This window comes from Pleurodeles waltl, chromosome 6 (genome assembly GCF_031143425.1).
Source record: "Pleurodeles waltl isolate 20211129_DDA chromosome 6, aPleWal1.hap1.20221129, whole genome shotgun sequence".
NCBI classification, from domain to species: domain Eukaryota; kingdom Metazoa; phylum Chordata; class Amphibia; order Caudata; family Salamandridae; genus Pleurodeles; species Pleurodeles waltl.
This window is the reverse complement of record NC_090445.1, coordinates 1,393,196,288-1,393,216,044: the sequence shown is the minus strand read 5'-3', so window position 1 is coordinate 1,393,216,044 and position 19,757 is coordinate 1,393,196,288.

Sequence of the window (19,757 nt, the reverse complement as noted above, 5' to 3'; positions counted from 1 at the left end):
AGCAAATGCAAATACCTTTGGCACCAATGAGTCAGCAGCAAGTGATGGTTCCTCCACAGGTCTCGGGTCAGGTGATGAATACAAATGGCACAGTACAACAGTTCCCATTACACAGTGAGAATGGAATAAACAATGTATGGGAGAGTGAAAGTTCAGATGAGGAGGGAAATTGTGTGCTTGCAGCATCCTTGGAAGTTGATCAAAAGGGTCCATATGTGGAGGGAAGAGTTATGGGTCATCGTGTTTCATTCTTGGTTGACACAGGAGCCACACGTTCAACTGTTAGGAGCATTGAAGTACCAAATTTGCCACTCTCAGGGAGAACAATTCAAGTAGTGGGAGTAGCAAACAGGCACCTGACGAACCCAATCACAGATCCAGTACAAGTCAGAATTGGTAACTATCAAGGGTTACATAAATTTGTGGTATGTGACTCAAGCCCGATAGCACTGTTAGGGAGAGACCTATTGTGCAAATTGGGATGTTCAATTATGTGTTCGGACGATGGAATTAGAATTCAGACGAGCAGTGATGGGGAAGAAGAGGAAAGTGTAGAAGGGGATGAGATGGAAACTGTCGATGAAGAATATCCTCTGATTAACCTTTTTCCGATGATAACTGAAGAAGATATTCCAGCTGAATTACGGGAAACAGTCGGAAAGGAAGTGTGGGATATGACAGGAAAAGAGGTGGGATTGGTGAAAGGAGTGGAACCAGTGAAAGTGACCGTAAAACCCAATGTAACCTTTCCCCAGACCCCGCAATACCACATGGCACAAGACACCCTCATGAAAGTCGCCCAACTCATTGACGAGTTTGTAAAACAGGGAGTACTGAAAGAAGTATTAAGCAGTCCATGTAATTCACCAATCATGGGACTAATAAAGCCGAGTGGAAAGGTCCGAATAGTGCAGGACTTGAGGAAAATAAATGACATCATAGTTAAATGCTGCCCTGTAGTACTGAATCCAGCTGTGATAATGTTTCAAGTCCCTTGTGATGCCGAGTGGTTCTCAGTCATCGACTTGTCACAAGCATTCTTTTCGGTGCCTCTTCATGAGGACAGCCAATTTCTCTTTTGTTTCAAATTCTTAGACAGAGTTTACAGTTGGTGTCGAATTCCTCAAGGGTTTTCTGAGTCACCGTCAATTTTCAATCAGATTCTAAAGAAAGACTTGGAAGCATTAGAATTGCCATTCGAGTCAACCCTAGTACAGTACATTAATGACTTACTGATTGCAGCTAAGACAGAAAGTGGCTGCACAGCAGACACCATTGCTTTACTGAATCATTTGGGAAGGAATGGACACAAGGTGTCTCCTTCAAAGTTGCAGTTCTGTCAGAAGAAAGTGAAATACTTGGGTCATCAAATAGAGAAAGGGTCACGGAGAATAATGAAGGAAAGAATAACAAGTGTACTTCAAATGAGTCCACCAAAGACGAGGAGGGAGGTGAGGAAGTTTTTGGGGATGGTGAGCTACTGTCGCCAGTGGATTCCCAACTTCTCAACTCTAGCAAAGCCTTTACTGAAACTGACCCAGAAGGATGCCTTGGATGAAATTGAGCTGAAAGGAGATGAGATGGATGCTTTTAATGAATTGAAAGAATGCATGTGCAGGGCTCCAGCTTTAGGTATGCCTGATTACACAAAGCCTTTCACATTGTTTTGTCATGAATGTGATGCATGTTCTTTGTCTGTCTTGACCCAAGCCCATGGTGGCATAAACAGACCAGTAGCGTATTTTTCAGCTACTTTGGATCCGGTCGCAGCAGCACTGCCAGGGTGTTTGCGCGCCGTAGCAGCAGTTGGTATCAGCCTCACTCAGAGTGAAGGAATAGTGATGGGACACCCATTAACAGTCATGGTCCCTCACTCAGTTGAGATACTTTTGACCCGCTCCCGAACGCAACACATGACTGGAGCAAGACTCACAAGGTATGAAACAATAATTCTGGGCTCACCGAATGTGCAGCTGAAAAGGTGCACTACGTTGAATCCAGCAACCTTGCTTCCCGGTGAAAATGCTGAAATTGAGAACGCTGAAGACGTCGAGCACGACTGCCTTCAGGTGACTGAATTTTGCACAAAACCCCGACCTGACATTAAGGATACTAAGCTTGATGAAAATGACCAAATTGTTTTTGTTGATGGGTCATGTTTAAGAGATGCACTGGGAATATTGAAAGCAGGATATGCTGTATGTACTGTAACAGGTGTCTTGGAAGCGTCCTGGCTTCAAGGAGTCTATTCCACACAAGTAGCAGAGCTTGTAGCCCTTACAAGAGCATGCCAACTGTCTACATTGATGAAGGTTACCATTTACACTGACAGTCAGTACGGGTTTGGAATTGTGCACGACTTTGGGCAACTATGGTCACAGAGAGGTTTCCTGACCTCTTCAGGGTCCCCAGTGAAAAACGGGGAGAGAATAAGGGAATTGTTACACGCCATTCAGATGCCAGCCGAAATTGCAGTGGTAAAGTGTAGTGCTCATACAAAAGGACAGGACTATGAGGGTCATTCTGACCCTGGCGGCCGGTGGCCGCCAGGGCCACCGACCACGGGAGCACCGCCAACAGGCTGGCGGTGCTCCAATGAGCATTCTGACCGCGGCGGTTCAGCCGCGGTCAGAAGCGGAAAGTCAGCGGTCTCCCGCTGACTTTCCGCTGCTCTTTGGAATCCTCCATGGCTGCGGAGCGCGCTCCGCAGCCATGAGGATCCTGACCCCCCCTACCGCCATCCAGTTCATGGCGGGAAAGCCGCCATGAACAGGATGGCGGTAGGGGGGGTCGCGGGGCCCCTGGGGGCCCCTGCCGTGCCCATGCCAATGGCATGGGCACGGCAGGGGCCCCCGTAAGAGGGCCCCGAAAAGTATTTCAGTGTCTGCCTTGCAGACACTGAAATACGCGACGGGTGCCACTGCACCCGTCGCTCCTTCCCACTCCGCCGGCTCGATTACGAGCCGGCATCCTCGTGGGAAGGTCGTTTTCCCCTGGGCTGGCGGGCGGTTTTACTGGAACCGCCCGCCAGCCCAGGGGAAAACTCGTAATACCCGCCGCGGTCTTTTGACCGCGGCGCGGTAATTTGGAGGGCGGGATCCTGGCGGGCGGCCTCCGCCGCCCGCCAGGGTCATAATGAGGCCCTATGTTTCCCTGGGAAATGCATATGCGGATCAGGTCGCAAGATTTTGTGCCTTGAACTGTATATTGCTCAGGGATGAATGGAATTTGATAAGTGAGCCAGAGCTCGAACCAGCTGAAGCATTTGCCTTGAAGGTCGTGGATACAATGGATGAACTAAAAGCATTACAGAATAGCGTCAGGGAAGATGAAAGAGTTTCCTGGATTAAGTCACAATGTACAAAGAGAGAAGATGAGTTATGGGTTTCAAATGAGGGAAAATTTGTTTTACCAAATAGTCTCTTATCGCAGCTAGCGCGGTTCTATCATGGGCAGGCTCACCTAGGGAGAGATGCCATGATAAGATTGTTCAAAAGTGATTGGTTTAACCCCAGATTCCGTCAAGTTGCAGAAGCAGTTTGCCATCGTTGTGTCATTTGTCAGCAGATGAACCCAGGAAAGGGAACGGTTGTGAACGTGAGCCACATTGGCAGGGCGGGTGGCCCGTTCAGCAGAATGCAGATGGACTTTATTGAGATGCCTGTGCATGGAGGTCTGAAGTATGTGTTGGTGATTGTGTGCATTTTTAGTCACTGGATTGAAGCATACCCTACACGTAGAAATGACAGCCTTACAGTTGCAAAACTATTGTTGAGGGAGTTGATACCACGTTTCGGATTCCCGATCTCTTTAGAATCAGATAGAGGAAGTCACTTCAATAACGAGGTGATAAAGTTACTTTGCGCAGCGCTGAACATTGAGCAAAAACTGCATTGTAGCTATCGCCCTGAAGCCTCAGGACTGGTGGAACAAATGAATGGTACACTGAAATCAAGAATGGCGAAAATATGTGCATCGACAAATTTGAAATGGCCTGACGCATTGCCTTTGGTGTTAATGTCAATGAGAAACACCCCTGACAGAAAGACTGGATTGTCCCCGCACGAAATTCTCATGGGCAGGGCCATGAGACTTCCTGCAGTTCCCGCAAACGCGCTTTTGAATATTACAGATGATATGGTGTTAGACTACTGCAAAGGTCTGGCTGACGTGGTTCGCTCTTTCTCTCACCAGGTGGAAGCAACCACCTTGCCACCGATCCAAGGTCCAGGACACACACTGAAAGCAGGTGACTGGGTCGTGATAAAGAAGCACGTGAGGAAGTCGTGTCTGGAACCCCGTTGGAAAGGCCCTTTCCAAGTGATCCTGACGACCACTACCGCTGTGAAGTGTGCGGGAGTTCCCAACTGGATCCACGCCAGTCATACAAAGAAAGTGTTGTGTCCCACAGATGAGGAAGTTGAAGCGCTGAAACTGCCAGTACCTGATAACAAAGTGCCGAGCGCTGAGACAGAGCAAAACAGAACTAGAAGCGAACAGGCAGAAATAGAGGAGAGAGAAATATTCTCTGAGGACGAAACAACCGATTCACTTGGGGAAGACCAAGGAGAAACCTCAGACAGCGACGAAGCAGCTGAAGTTAACAAAGAGCCTGAAGCAGCTGAAAGTGACAAACAGCCTGAAGAAAGTAACGGTGACAAAGGGCTCGAAAGAGGTGAAGAAGCAGGAGAGCCTGATCAGAGGAGGGCTTTCCCAGAAGCAGACGGTACAGAAAAAGAAAAGGAAAACTTGATTGACTCCCCAGAAGGAGGGGACAAGGCAGAACAGAACGAAACTGTTCAAACTTCTTCAGAAGAGATCGCAGGTCCATCAAGTGGACACAGTGCAAAGAGAAGACCAAGTATATCACCAGTAAAACTAAGAACTAGAGAAACGTTGAACGACAGTGAAGGGCCGAGAGTGAAAGAGAAAATAAAGGAAGTGTCTGTCGTGATACCAACATCAAGTGAAGAAAAAGACTTGGCCAAAGAGGAAAGTACCAGTGAAGCAGAATCAAAGAGAGATGCAAAGTTGAAAAGGAAAAGAATACCAAACAGGAGATATTCCGGTCCAGAATGGGCATATGTAGTCAATGACGATTGGACCGACGAATTTGTATCTCTTAGCCTCGAGAACGAAGAAGAAGAGATACCAATAGAAAAGAAAAGTTTTATGGACACTATTGACTGAAGAAAAAAAAACTGATAAATGACATTGCTTGCTATAATCTAACGTGATACAACCAGCTCAGACATTGCTAAACCGGATGAGATATTTGCTAACTTGATAAGACTTTGATAACCTGATTGACTCTTAAACCCGATTTGAGACAACGTTGTTAACTGATAAAAGACTGAGTTATTGCCGAATTGAGACAAATGCTGCTAACCGATAAGTGACTGGGCTCCTGAAGAAAACTGTGTGAACATTGCGCTCGTTCAGCTTTGTAACTAATTGCTAAATCGTTTCTTTATAGGTGCTTCTAGCTCTCTGATTCTATACAGATCATGACTAAGTACGCTACACAAAACAGTAGAGTGAAATATTGTAAATATGCGTGTATAGGCTTGATAACTGCATGTGTACTAATAATAATGGCAATAGTGCTTGCAACGCGTGGTAAGGGTGAGAATGAGAAAATTGATGCTTCTACTTCTGCTCCTGTTACTGTCACTGAACTAACCGCATTGAAAAGACTAGAATTAGATGAGAGACACTTGCATGATAAGAAGGAACTTTCGTATAATGTTTTCTATCGCCTACTAACAGAATATGTTGAGACTATGGATGCGAAAGATTGTTATGTGTGTACACAGATACCGACATCGGTAACGGAAGGGGTGACTTATCACCACATGCCTCTTACATATGGGATTACATGTAGTTTAGTAACTTCTAGATTTTATGGTCAAACTAACATACAGTATTTTTACTCAAATTATGATGTTACCTTTGCATATGTTCCTATAATAACGCAACTAAGCCAGATTGCTAAAGATTGGGATGATAAAATAATGAGGGAATTTTTCGAGCCAATGCAACCTTTTGAAACAGCTCACGCTCATAGGGAAAACCTTACCTGCTCGCTCTCTACAGTAGAAATAAGCTTTTTAGATCGCACAGATGATAGAAGGGCACAAATGAATGCGAAATTAGAAAAAGAGCTAAGTAAGAGGACTTCAGTAGATAATTATGCTTTTGCCGCAATAAAAACACAAGGAAAAATAGCTTTAGACGCTTGGCATGTAGGGAAATTTTGTATATATCGTGGTGAATCTTATTATGATAACATTTTCGGGGGAGCGAGTGAATGTAAACATACGTTTATCTTTAAGGCCAAATGGACATTCATGCTGAACGGACTTGACCCTGTCATACCTGGTGTATATTACATTTGTGGGCATAATGCCTATTATCGTCTTCCAAAGGGATGGTGGGGGAGATGTTATTTGGGTATAGTGTTCCCAAAGGTTTATCAACTGGATGACCTATCGGTGATTCCAAAGACGTCTGGATCTCATCGTATCCAGAAAAGAGAGACCGCAGCTGCTGTGGTAGGAGATATATTTGGAGCCATGATTCCTTCATTGGGAGTTGTGTTGAATTCCATCAAAATAAGAAAGTTGTCTACTATAGTGGATAACATGTTGACAAAGTTTTCAGGTGCTATAATCCTGATGGATGCTGAACTTGCAGCAGAAAGAGCTATGACTCTTCAAAACAGGCTTGCCCTAGACATTCTTTTAGCAAAGGATGGCGGCGTTTGCAAAATGCTTGGTGCGCGTCACTGTTGCACTTATATACCAGACAACAGTGTGAAGATTAAAACAATGCTTGCAAATCTAACAAAAGAGAGTGCAGACTTGAAGGAATTGAAAGAACCAGGAGTTTGGGAGAAGGTTGGAAAGGGAATTGCTTCAGTGGGAAATTGGCTTGGTGGCATTTGGAATGGAACATTACTAAAAATAATACAGGGAATACTAATAGTACTAATTTGCATCTTTGGGATTTGGGGAATAAAGAGGGGAATATTAATGATCATGGAAAGAATTAAAAGAAGGAAGGAAGAGAAATAATGAAAAGAATGGCAGAAGAATACAAGGCAAGAACAAGGGGAACTAAAAGGCAAAGAGAACTGACAGAATTTTAATGGAATAAAATTTGTGGGAATGGTTTTGTGTGATGACAAGTAGTCATCAGAGGAGGGATTGATGACGCAGAAATGAAGGTTTTACATTTATTAGCGCATAAACGTAGTGCCGCAATAATCAAGTGTGACTTTAACCGAACTAATAAAGATTGTACTGGGACAAATGTGCCCTCAGAGTAGTTCGCCAACATTTATAAGCGTGCTTTATATAACATGATGTATTAGAATTGTACTAATCTGACATAACCGTAAACGTGTGCTATGATTTGCTTGTTTGAAATGTTTTAACTTAGCATAACTTTAGTGGAGGCTTCGGCCTAGTTGCCTTGTCTCACGGTTTAGATGCTCGTGTTTTTCTAATGTGCTAATAAAACGTGTATTCTTGCTTGAAGCTGTACTTTTCCAGTGAGATCGGTTCACATGCTTATCTTTAAGGTTTCGTGCCAGCCTGGCATCTTCTTCTTTGCTCCAAGGTCAATCTGCAGGTGCAGACAATGGAAGCTCTGAAAGTGAGTTAATTGGTAAAATATGTTGCAACTTACGTTCCCGACTCCAAGGATAATGTATGCCTAGGTAGAAGCTAGTGAATTGTTGTTTTTGATTGGACAATTTGAAGACAACCTATGAACCCTCCAATGGAAGACCCTACTGGATTTGAACTGTTGTTTATAAAAACCTGGTGCACAAGAAGAAAGCAGCCATTAGACATTGGACATTTGCCATTTGTAGGACATTGCAGCCATTATGGCCCATCTTGCCGACTTCGTCATTTTGCCATCTTCTACGATGCCAATTGATGTTCGATGAGACTTTGATGCTTTCTCTAATCGAGAGAAAGAGACTTTAAGTAATTCTCGCCCTAGAGACTTTAACTTTGATTTGCCCCTTTGCATAAAGTAGTAGTTTTGTCCTTTTATCTTGCCGCTGTGAGGCAATTGCCCCGTCCACCCTGCCCCTTTGCCCCGTCCCATGCTGATCGGAAACCGGTACCTGTGAGACGAAGACTTCCTTGAATGCTGATTGAATTTGGTAAATATGAAAGGAAAATGTACAATTGCATTGTGTTTCTTTTTAGGTAACCAACTGCTGATTTTTTATAAGAGCCCTAGTTAGGAGTTTTCCAAATTAATGTTGCTAAATTGTTTTTGCATGAAATCCCACATGCAGATGCTAATTTGAGGTTAGATGAGGATTCATTTGTTGCACGATGCAATTTGAGACCTTGTTATGCTGACTAATGTATGCAATTAGCTCATTACAGATTATAGTTTTAGTGGTTTGCGTTGCTATCATCGAATGCATTGTTATTCAAATGCTGCATAGATTGCATCTTTTTCGCCGTTATGGACAGCTGTTAATGTTCATTTACATATATCATTTGATGTTGAGACACATTTATGTCGTGCTAGCTTTGTTAATATAGGGAAATAAATTCATTAACTTTGAATAAACTGGTGTGGTTATTCATGGCCGGAAGGTCATGGTTCGCCGAAATGTTTTCTGGATTAATTGTGAAGTGTTATGTTGATCAGGGGATTGCTTATGTTCGTTATTGATTATTGATTTGATTAAATTGACTAATCTCGGGTGAAGAGAGCCCCACTTGGTCAAAAGATTCATCGACCCAAGAGCGTCCAAATACAGGTAATTTATTAGGTCGGAACGCTCTATCACTCCTCCTCCCCCCGGCTTTATTTACACATTTTATCTGCCCCTACTCCCTGTTGCATCGCCCTACCCACTCTGCTGTTTGTATCTTTTTTAAAGTTTAAATTTTTTGGAGGGCCCTGCACCTGCCATTTGATGCCAGGCACTTTGCTGCATAAAAGTGCATTTGCGCATTAAAATGCATTTGTTTTGTTTAGCAATCTAAGTTTGTGTCAACCACCATCATGCCACATGCAAATGCATAACAGAATGATGCATCAATGAACAGGACCCACATCATTGCACCTTTTTTCTTCTTTTTACAGATGTTGTACAACATTGGCAAATAGCTTTGTCGTATCAAAAAGTTTTAGAAGGTGAAACCCACTTGCTTTGCCAATGCTTGCTTGCCTTAGCACTTTAAAAAATGTGTTGGTTGGTAAAGTGTGTGGTGTAGCTTATACAAAGAAAGTTTAATGTGATGTGTGTTGGTTGGGGGGGGGCATTGTAGGTGTCTGTGTCTCATTCGGTGAGTCATGTGTTCATTATTTTGTTCTTTGGTGATCAAAAGAGCTGCTTAGAGTGTTGAATCATGAAGACCACCGAGAGGGAAATGCTGCATTAGTGTATGACAGGGACGTGGCTTGTATAGTTGTCATAAAGGTGGATGCAGTGAGAAACTATTTTGTCTTCGGTTGGAGGGCTTTCTGAAATTAGGTGGTGTTGGCCTTCTTGATAACTTAAGTGAAAGAGAGATGTGCCAATGTAAAAGCCTAGGGATTTGGTGTTAGTTGATAGGACGGGCAAGAGGACGACCTCTGTTGTATTTTGTTCAGACATTTGATGATCTTTGGTTGAAGTTTGACACTATTGATGAATATGAGTTATGCCAATTAAAGGCTTTACATAAGGAAATTGCTGAGTATTCAAGACTGAATGTGATGTAGTCTTTGTTTCAGATGTTGAACATTCCTTTTAGAGCATTCTTAGAGATAGTTATGACTCGTTTGCATATTGGTGGAAAGGACAGCCATCTCTTGCTTTGCTAGTAACATATCACTGAGTTCCATATACATGTTAAATATCTTTTGGTAAGGTTGTAACAAAAGGTGATGCAAAACTGACTAGAAGTGAGAGCAAGGGAGGATAACAAATTGCTATCAGTTCGAGAGAAATGAGGCAAACCTTTTATTTTGTGGAAGGTATCTGAGAAGCCCAACAGGGGAACTACACATTGGAAAAGGACGTTTAGGTTAACAGTGTGACAAGCCACTGATACATCAATGAGGACAATAAATAAATGTCTTTGCCTTTAAATCTGTTATCATCACACATTATTGCTTTCAGGGCCAGAAGAAGACATTCAGGATATCGTTGGTAGGCGGTTGAAAGTTGTCCGATTGTGTATCATGGGATGGGATGTGGAGGGTGAAGATGGAATTGTTGTGAGAGTTAGTGAGATCAAGGTTGTTGAGGACGGTTTTAATTTCTTTTGCGAATAAGTTATAGATCTTAATTTTCTTCTAGATGAAATATGAAATGACTGGTGCTGGGAGGAGGTTAGTGCAGTGTTTGATTTGAGGAGTCCCTTGCATTGTGTTTCAGCTTCATTGGTGCCATTTCCTATATATTTTGAATTGTTGTAGCGGACAGCTTGTTTGGATACAACACACTAGGTTTACAGTGTGTGGTGTTGAATATCATGGACTAAATATTGTCTCATAAATATGTTGTGTCCTAAATGCTATGTACAATAATATGTTTCTATTGGGGTTAATAAAATAAAATCTACAAAGAATGGGATGATATTTTTTAAAGATATCTAGGACACCATATTTAACCATTTACAGAGCTCGAAAGGCTTTAAGTGATCTGATAAATGTGGAATGCATTTTGAGGTACATGATAACTTGTATGGAATAATCTAGGTATTGGGAGTACAAGGGGAGGTGAGGTTCGATCAAGGCCGGACTGTCCTTACTGGACATCGGGCATTTCCCCAGGAGGCTGGAAAGATGGGGAGATGGTTTTGTTATTGAGAGGCCAGTTTATTACTGTGCAGCAGTTTTAAAGGCACTACAGAGTTGCTCGCGTATCCAACAGTTTTCAGGCAACAATAAAAGTGGCAAGGTAACTCTAGTGAATAATGTTCCTGCTGGAGAGAGATTGTAGTTTTGTCTAGTGGCAGTTATGACTCATCTAAGGTAGGGCAGAGGATTAATAGGCCTGCTGCAAAGATTATGTACTAAGCACATGACGGAGTAGTGTGTTATGTGCATAGCTCAGTGGGATACTGCTTTTGTCAAAGAGCTCCTTTTCTTACTGTGCAGTTCATGAGTTACAATCATACTCTAGCACAGTGAGCTATGAACTGCCATGAAAAGAACTGCATGCAAACAGCATGTACAGGTTAGATAGTTATGTTTTTTCCCAGTCTTTGATTATCCTTATTTTGCTAGAAAGGGTTTGTTTAGATAGAAATAAGTTGTTATAGTAAAGTCAATCCTAACCACTGTGTTACATTTTGAATCCTTAGTTTATGCTTCCTCAGTCCGAGCACTCGCTAAAAATGCCTACCAGCATCAATGACGTAAATCCTACCCTTTGTCAACATTTTCTATACAGTGGTCTACACATGTATGATTCATTGTCTCTATATGTGCGTGCGATGTAAAGTTCTCTAACAACCTATGCTGGTAAGAAAGGAGCTATAAAACAAAAATACATGTTAGAGAGGGGGCTCTGGAGAGATGAGAGGCACTGTTAGAGGGTGATGGTGAGACATCATTGAAGAACCTCAATAAAGATTGCTGTATCCTGGTGCACTCAAAGGCCATCATTTACTATGCTTTAAAAACTAATACAAAAGAATATATAATGAAAAATGTGTTGTAGAATGAACCATTTCTTTTTTTTTGGTGGGGGGACCCCCATGCCTCATTCTGGTGGTCAGGCTCACTCGCTATGCATCCTATGGTGGCAGGTCAGACAACATTTTCCAGGGCTGCTTTGTGTTGCCAATCGGACCCTGGTTTTGATTTCCCTAAAAGCTAAGATATGCCCCTTCACTGCCAGATCTGTACAAAATCAACCTCACAGTGTAAATAAAACCCACCCATGAATCAAGAGGAAACATCGAGCTAAATGACAATCAATAGTGATCAGGTCGGCAGTTTCAATGAGTGCTGCGAGAAGGGCAGCCCTTGAAACTACAACATCCACAGTGCCCTTCACCTGCGCGTGGCAGGGTACTTGTATTCGGCGCTACGAAAGGTGCGTGGGCTTCCCGCTGCGTGGGACATATCAGGCCGGTGGTTTCAAGGAGTGCGATGAGAAGGGCAGCCGTGAAAGTACAACATCCAGATTACCCTTTACCTGCTTGTGGCAGGGGACTTGTAATTGGCGTTACTAAAGGCGCTTGGACTTCCTGTTGTGTGGGACATATCAGGCCAGTGGTTTCAAAGAGTGCGGTGAGAAGGGAAGCCTGTGAAACTACAACATCCAGAGTGCCTTTTAGCTGCTTGTGGTTGTGGACTTGTAATCAGCGCTACTAAAGGCGCTTGAGCTTCCTGTTGTGTGGGACATATCAGGCTGGCGGTTTCAAGAAGTGCGGAGAGAAGGGGAGCCCATGAAGCAACAACATCAAGATTGCCCTTTCCCTGCCTGTGGCGGGTGACTTGTAATTAGCGCTACTAAATGCGCTTGGGCTTCCTGCTGTGCGGGACATGTCAGGCTGGCAGTTTCAAGGAGTGTGGCGATAAGTGCAGCCAATAAATCAAGAACATCCAGAGTGCCATTTACCTGCTTATTGCGGGGGACTTATAATCGGCGCTACCAAAGGCGCTTGAGCTTCCCACTGCAGTCGGGCAAAGACCAGACCAAGACAAGCCCATCATAGACTGGCAGGGCAGGGCTACCCCTTTTATTTGTGTAAACTGGTTTTGTTGGTAATCTGCTTGACAGGAGCTACAAAGGCCTCGGCTTGAAGTCTGAAAGTTCCTGAGAAGCCCCTTTTGTATTACACTTTTTTCTCCCAGCCAGGCTTTAATTTGCCATAGCCTAGTCAATTTGCCAACGCTTGGAAAATAGCCTATTTTTTATTATGGGGAAGCGAAAGCCAGCTGGCTTGGGGCTCTTGCCTGGCCCCTAGTCACACGCAAGAACTACAACTGACTTTTTTTGGTTAGAGCAGTTGATGTCATTCCAAATTAAGTACACCCAGGCAGTCACATGATAGCTGAGGGACCCAGCCCAAATGGTTGGCTTTGCAGGTGAAACCAGGGAAAGAAACAAATAAGTTACCTGTGATATATCCTCCCCCTGCAGCCTGCCGGGATCTAGTTGTTGTGGTGACTGTCCCGCCTTTAGCAGACAATGCAGTCCAGTCAACACAGGCCCTAATGAATAAGGAGGCTCACTGGTTATCACACAATTTACCTGGTCAGTGGAATTTGAGGCAAGAGATTATTCTGGCATGACGGGTGAGTGGAATGGGCCCCTCACCTCAAGTAACTTCAGGAGATACAATTGGTATTAATTTTTGCAATCCAAGGTTGGTGGGGGAAATTTATGCCAGAGTAGGAGTGGAAGGAGTGACACAAAGTGCGATAAAAATGCTTCCACTTTTTTTGTTCTATTGTCATGTGAAGCAGAACTTGCAGAAAGTACCTTTTGCCCATTCCCACTCCCAGGGGCATTTTAAAGGAGGTAAAGACATGTTTAATTTGGCCCAAAATAGATTTAGCGTCCTTGCCTCCCTGGATCAAAATGATGAATGACTGAGTGCTCCTTCTGCAGAGAACGCCAGAGACCGGGATAATCCAAACCTGGAACATACCAACCAGGAGTAATATACCATGTAGGAGCAATGTAAACAAGCCGCCCAAATAGAAGGGATGGAAGGGCAAGACGGGCATGAAGGGCAAACTAGATTGGCTACTGGTGTGGCTATTGCCTCCAAGTTATACTCCAGTCAAACCCAGGTGGCAGTAAATGGCTGCCTGAGCATTATGTCGTGGAATATAGCAGGTGCACAGTGAAAGCTGCATAATCAGGAGTGGTTAAGTTTTGGTGGTATGAATGATGTGATCTGCAAGAGACCTGGTTGGTTCTTTTGATTTAGAGGGCTTTTCCTCTTTGATCCAACCGGCCATACCTTCAACGACCGGTAGACTCAGGGGTGGCATTGCCACATTTGTTTCTCTAAGACTGGATACATTAAAAATGTCGGTAGTGTAGTGAACTCCGCAATTTTTGGTTTCCCTGATTTCTTTCAGAGGTAAGTGGGACATTTTGATAGTAAATTCCTATAATAATTTTTTTAGCAATGATGTGCTTAAAGCCCTTCGAGATTTAGATGAATTTATGGATAGTCTTATTAAATATGAGGAAGAAAATAATTGTGATTTGGCTGGGGGATTTCACTATTAAACTATGTGACTTACCCACGACAAATGCATGTGGACTTTTGTTGGATGACAAGAGTATGTACAGGGTCCACTTTAAACATGGTTCTTTGGGAGATGCACTGAATATGATGCTTTGCAAACTGGATTTGTTCATACTTGAACGATAGGGGGTACTAGGGCAGAGACAATTCCCACCTTTAGTGGTGGGATAAACAGTAGTATTATAGGTTTGGTAATTATTTTATCAGATGCTCTGCTTTTGATGTCAGAGTATAATATTGTCCCAAACTGTTTGAGTGACCATATTCCTATTTGCACTTTCTTAAACATTAACAAATAATGTAACCTTCCGGTGTCCAAGCAAAACTGGCCTTTTAATAAAAACAATGGTATCTGCATCAAATGGGAACAAATCAATCCGTCTAGTTTCTTAACTAAAATTATACAGGAAAATATAAAACCGATTGTAAAGTGCTTGTCAGAGGAGTCTATTCATTCAACTGTCTTGGATGGTTTTAATCAAATGTTTTTTGCAGTTATTTAAGTTCTGAAAGCCCGTAATCCCCCTCGGTCCACTCCTATTCACCGTTGGTTTAATAAGACATGCTCTGGTGTCCATAAATGGCTGCTAAAAGCTTTCAGATCTACTCTTAGATGTTTGCAGGACGTTTATAGGCCAGGCAGGATTATAGGATCATTTTGGGGGCTAGGAAAGGAGAAATCAGAGCACTAGCATGGGAAAATTTAACTATAGCAGCTTCTACAAAAAAAAACAACATGAAATTCTGGGAGGTTGTATATCTCCCTTTTTTTGCAGAATCCGATGGCCAAAAGATGGAATTTTGATCCCTGAAGCTGAGTAGGTCACACATTACAAAGGATTTTTTTAAATTTAGTGTGTTGGGACCACGGAGTAGTGAGGCCAAAGATGCCAAATCTTCCCTAGTATCTTTATTAGCATCTATTGAAGTGGGGAGGTTGTAAGGGCGTTAAATCTCTCAGCGTCTGGTAAAGCCCCGGGCCCAGATAGGATTCCAGCTGACCTTTTTAAAACAGATATAAAACTATGGGCTCCTCTTCTAACAAAGGTACTCCGAAGTGCAGTTGATGGTAAACTTCCAGATTCGTGGCCATTGGCTATTCTTGTGCCGATCTTTAAGAAAGGAGATATATCCTTGCCAACCTGTTATAGGCCAATCTCCCTGATAGATGTAACAGCTAAACTATTAGGGAGGGTAATTCTGGCTTGTGTAGTAACATGGGTAGACAAATTATGGGCTACAATGGAGACTAGGGGTTTTGAACATGACTTGCTCACTTTGATAAAGCACCTTCATTAAGATCTAAAATTAGCAGTATGATATGGCCCCAGTGAGAATTGTTGTCCCAAATTAGTCAATCTAGAGGGATTAGACGGGGTGCATTTTAGCCCCCTTTTATTTTTGGTCTATAATAATGGGATTTTGGACCACCTTAAACATGTTGCTGCAGAGGTACCTAGGATTGAAGGGTCCACAATTCCAATACTTTTATATGTAGGTGATGCAGTTTTATAAGCCCGCACTTCAAAGAGTTTGTAACTATAGATTAATTATTTTGGTGATTTTATGGAGGGGTTAGATTTTATAGATCAAATCTGTTTATTATTATTTTCAATTATAAACATCACATATGCAATGCGTCAAAATAATACAGTTGCCATGGAATGAGGCATGCTCCATGTATAGTGACAATAAACATAAACAAAACTTTAACATTGTTTCCCTGCTGTTGGCACGACAAACAGCCATCACTCGGTCCCAAGCCTTGTTCCCATATAACCCTGGTCCTCCATGCACCTCTCTACTGCTCACACACTCCCTTCCGCTCAATTCAACTCCAACACCCTCAGGTAGGCCGGACATGTCAATTCTATGAACTCCGTGGACAGTATTTGTAAGAAAGGTTGCCAGAGCTCCTTAAATTCGCCACTGCGCTGCTGCGAAGCCAAAGTGAGCTTTTCCATAGCGAGATCTCAGGGGGAAAGTAAGCGAGTTAGGCAGGCCCAGCAAAGTATACGCAGGAAATCTGGGGATCTGAGTGTAAAACGCCGCATCAATAGTGTCTATAATATTCTCCCAATACCTATGAAGCTTAGGGCAATGTCATAGTAAATGCACCAGCGACCCACCACCCCCGCAGCCCCACCAACAAAGGCTAGACTTAGTGGGATCCCAAGCATGAATCCTTACTGGGGTGTAGTACCAGTAGGAGGCCACCTTATAGGCTGTCTATGTGCCTGCCGCATTGTAGGCCGTGTGGTGAGTCCTGTAAAAAATGCCCTCCCATTCCTCATCAGAGAGCTCTCTCTCCAGTTCCCTCTCCCACCTCAGCTGGCCCTTAGTTTTAGGCGAACAGGCTTCCCCCCTTAGGAGACCTTAGAGCTCCGAAATCACCCGCTTATCGTCCTTTTTCACTAAGATCCATTTTTCGAACGGTGTTAACGGCCTGTCTATTAATGCTCTATTGGCTGGCAACATGGCCCAATGCCGTATTTGGTAATACATCATCCTGTCCGCCTCTGTTAAGCCATATGCCTCCTTCATCCATGGTCAAAGGAGATCACCCCCTGCTCATCAAAAAGGTATCCAACCCTTTTGCAGCCCCCTTCATACCAACGGCGTAGTGCCTCCCGTTGCAGGCCCGGACCAAAATCCGGGTTCGCCCCTAAGGGAGACATTAGGGACGGGAATGTCGTCAGGCCCAGTCTGCTGGCTACCACATCCCATACCCTCATTGACACTTCCGTGACCGGGGATGCATACAACTCCCGCGCTCTATGACGGCGCCGGAGCCAGGGCTCCTTCCATATATGGGAACCCGCCACCGCTTGGTCCATGAAACACCAATGTTTCTCGGAAGATGGGCGACTCCATTCCAGTAAAAAACGCAATTGTGCTGCCTGAAAGTATCGTAGAAGGCAGGGGACCGCCAATCCTCCCTCCTGCTTAGGGCGATACAACACCCGACGTGGTAACCGCGTCGCCTTTCCTTCCCAAATACATTTTAGGACCGCTGTTTGGAGGGTTACAATTGTCCGTGGCGGAGGCGCCACCGGCAATACCTGAAACACGTACAGAACCCGTGATAGGATGGTCATCTTCACCGCCGCCACCCTGCCCAGCCAAGACAGTTTAAGTCTCCCCCAAGTCTCTAGATCGCGCTGCACCTCCCTAGTCAGTTTTGTGTAATTCAACGTCGCCGTACGAGCAACAGTGGGCCCTAAATCAATCCCCAGGTACAGGAGTTTTAAGGAAGACCATATAAAGTGGAATCGGGCCTTCAGATCTCTTTAATGCTCGACACTTATAAACCTGCTCATGGCGTGCGACTTTGACATATTCATCCGGAATCCCGAGACCCGTCCAAATTCATCTAATATTTCCATTAGTACGGGCAATGAGGTCGCGGGCTCCGCCAGGGTATGAATCACATCATCCGCGTACAGTGAAATGACGTGCTCATCTCCCCCAAACTTCACCCCCATGATCTGAGGGTTATCACGAAGCCGCTGCGCCATGGGCTCCATATAGAGCGCAAACAAGAGAGGCGACAGCGGGCACCCCTGCCGGGTCCCTCTTTGTATTGAGAACGGCAACAAGAGCGTCCCGTTGACCCGGACCGCTGCCCGAGGCGCCTGATAGATGCAACAGATCCATACCATGAAACCCGGACCCAATCCAAATCGTTCAAGCACCCTGAACAGGTATGGCCAATGGACCCTATCTAACGCCTTTTCAGCATCAATAGAGAGAAAGAGCGCCTCCCTGCATGAGGGGGTTAGATTTTAAAGATTTTAAATCCTTCATTATGTCTTGTGGCCCAAAATTTTTTACAATTATTACCCACAAGATGGGGGAAACTACCCTGCAAAGAACAAATGCTTCTAACTATCTAGGAATCATGTTTAGCTCTAACATTTCCTGGAGAGCTCACATTGAAATAAAATCTCAACAGATGACAAGGAATTTGGAGGTGATCTTTCGCTTTGGAAGAAATCTAAGACATAAACCGCTCCCAGAAATGCTTACATTATTCAAGGCAAATCATATTTCTGCAGCTACTTACGCAGCTGGCGTCTGGGGCCTCCAAGATGTAGAACCTTTGCAACACATTGAAAATGGTTTAGCACGCCACCTGTTGGCTATGCCTAAAACCACTGCTAATTTCATTTCACATAAGGAATTGGGATTAACCAAAATGGAAGATCAGATTAAAATTGCACCTCTGCTTCTTTGGGTTAAATGCTGGTTGAATCCTGATAGGAATTTCACTAGAGATTGTATTAGGTACTGCTTAGCTTTCCAAGATATGGGGAAATTAACATGGTTTAAATATGTGAAAAGAGTTTTGGATGAGATTGGGCTCCTGGATATTTTTTAGATCCAGAGCATAAGCGACAAGATTCCAAGACACTGATGAAGGAGCATTATGTGGAATTTTCCAGGACTAAAAGATTGCAAAACATTTTAAATTCGAAAACAGATTACATAGAGCCTTATTTATTTTGGTTCATAAATGTATATCATCATACTTTGCTAATATTTTTTAGGTTAGTTCTGGTATATTTTAAGGTGGATTTTCCTGTGCAGGGTGGTTGGGTTCACAAGCTTCCGCTGGGCTACTGAAACCATTCTACTAAACAAAGTACGAGTCACTTCATGATGTTTTGCCCTTTATATGAATCTCAGAGAAAATACTTTTTAATTCCCTGTTTGATAATGACTGATTTTAGAAGCTATTGTGCAGCAATGATCTTTTTGAAGAACCTTGCCTCCATGGAAAGATGTTGTGCAGTCCTGAGTTTTATTAGATCTGCTATTCATATAATCAATCTGCGTGAGTTATCGCCTTTGTAAATGGTGATTGAAGTAATTTTTCTGTAGGTTGTTTCTAATGTTGTGGCTTTTTTATTGTTTTTGTTTTAATGAACTGTTGCTGTTTTACTTGTGCTTTTATAGAAATAGTTTTGCCGAATACAGATTCTTTGACTTGACAAGTAGAAAGGTTTGACATGGTAGATAACATTTAGAAAACATAAATTAAACTGATGACCCTGCTGGCCATAAAAAGACATTTGGCATTGACCTCCTTTCTTAACACCCTACCTCTTCATTGCAATCAGAAAGACAAGGCTTTTAATCTAGATTGCAATTTTTTTGCAACATCTATAACCAGAAGAACTATGTACTGGTTGTATCTAAATTAGTCCTTTTTATATGTTATAAAGCACATGCCGTTTTCGAGCAGACAGCAAGCAGTTACTCAAAGCTAAGACAATCTCTAAGATTAACTAGAGCAAAGCATTGTGTGTGTGTGTATATATATATATATATATATATATATATATATATATATATATATTTAAATTTCTGTGAAACTACTGTTGAGCAAAACTTGGAGAGTGTAAACCACAACTTGGGCTTCAGAGAATTCACAACACATTCACCAAATGTGGCTTCTAGATGCAGATACAGCAGTCAAGGATTGAAGTCCCCAGTCTTTTGAAGTGA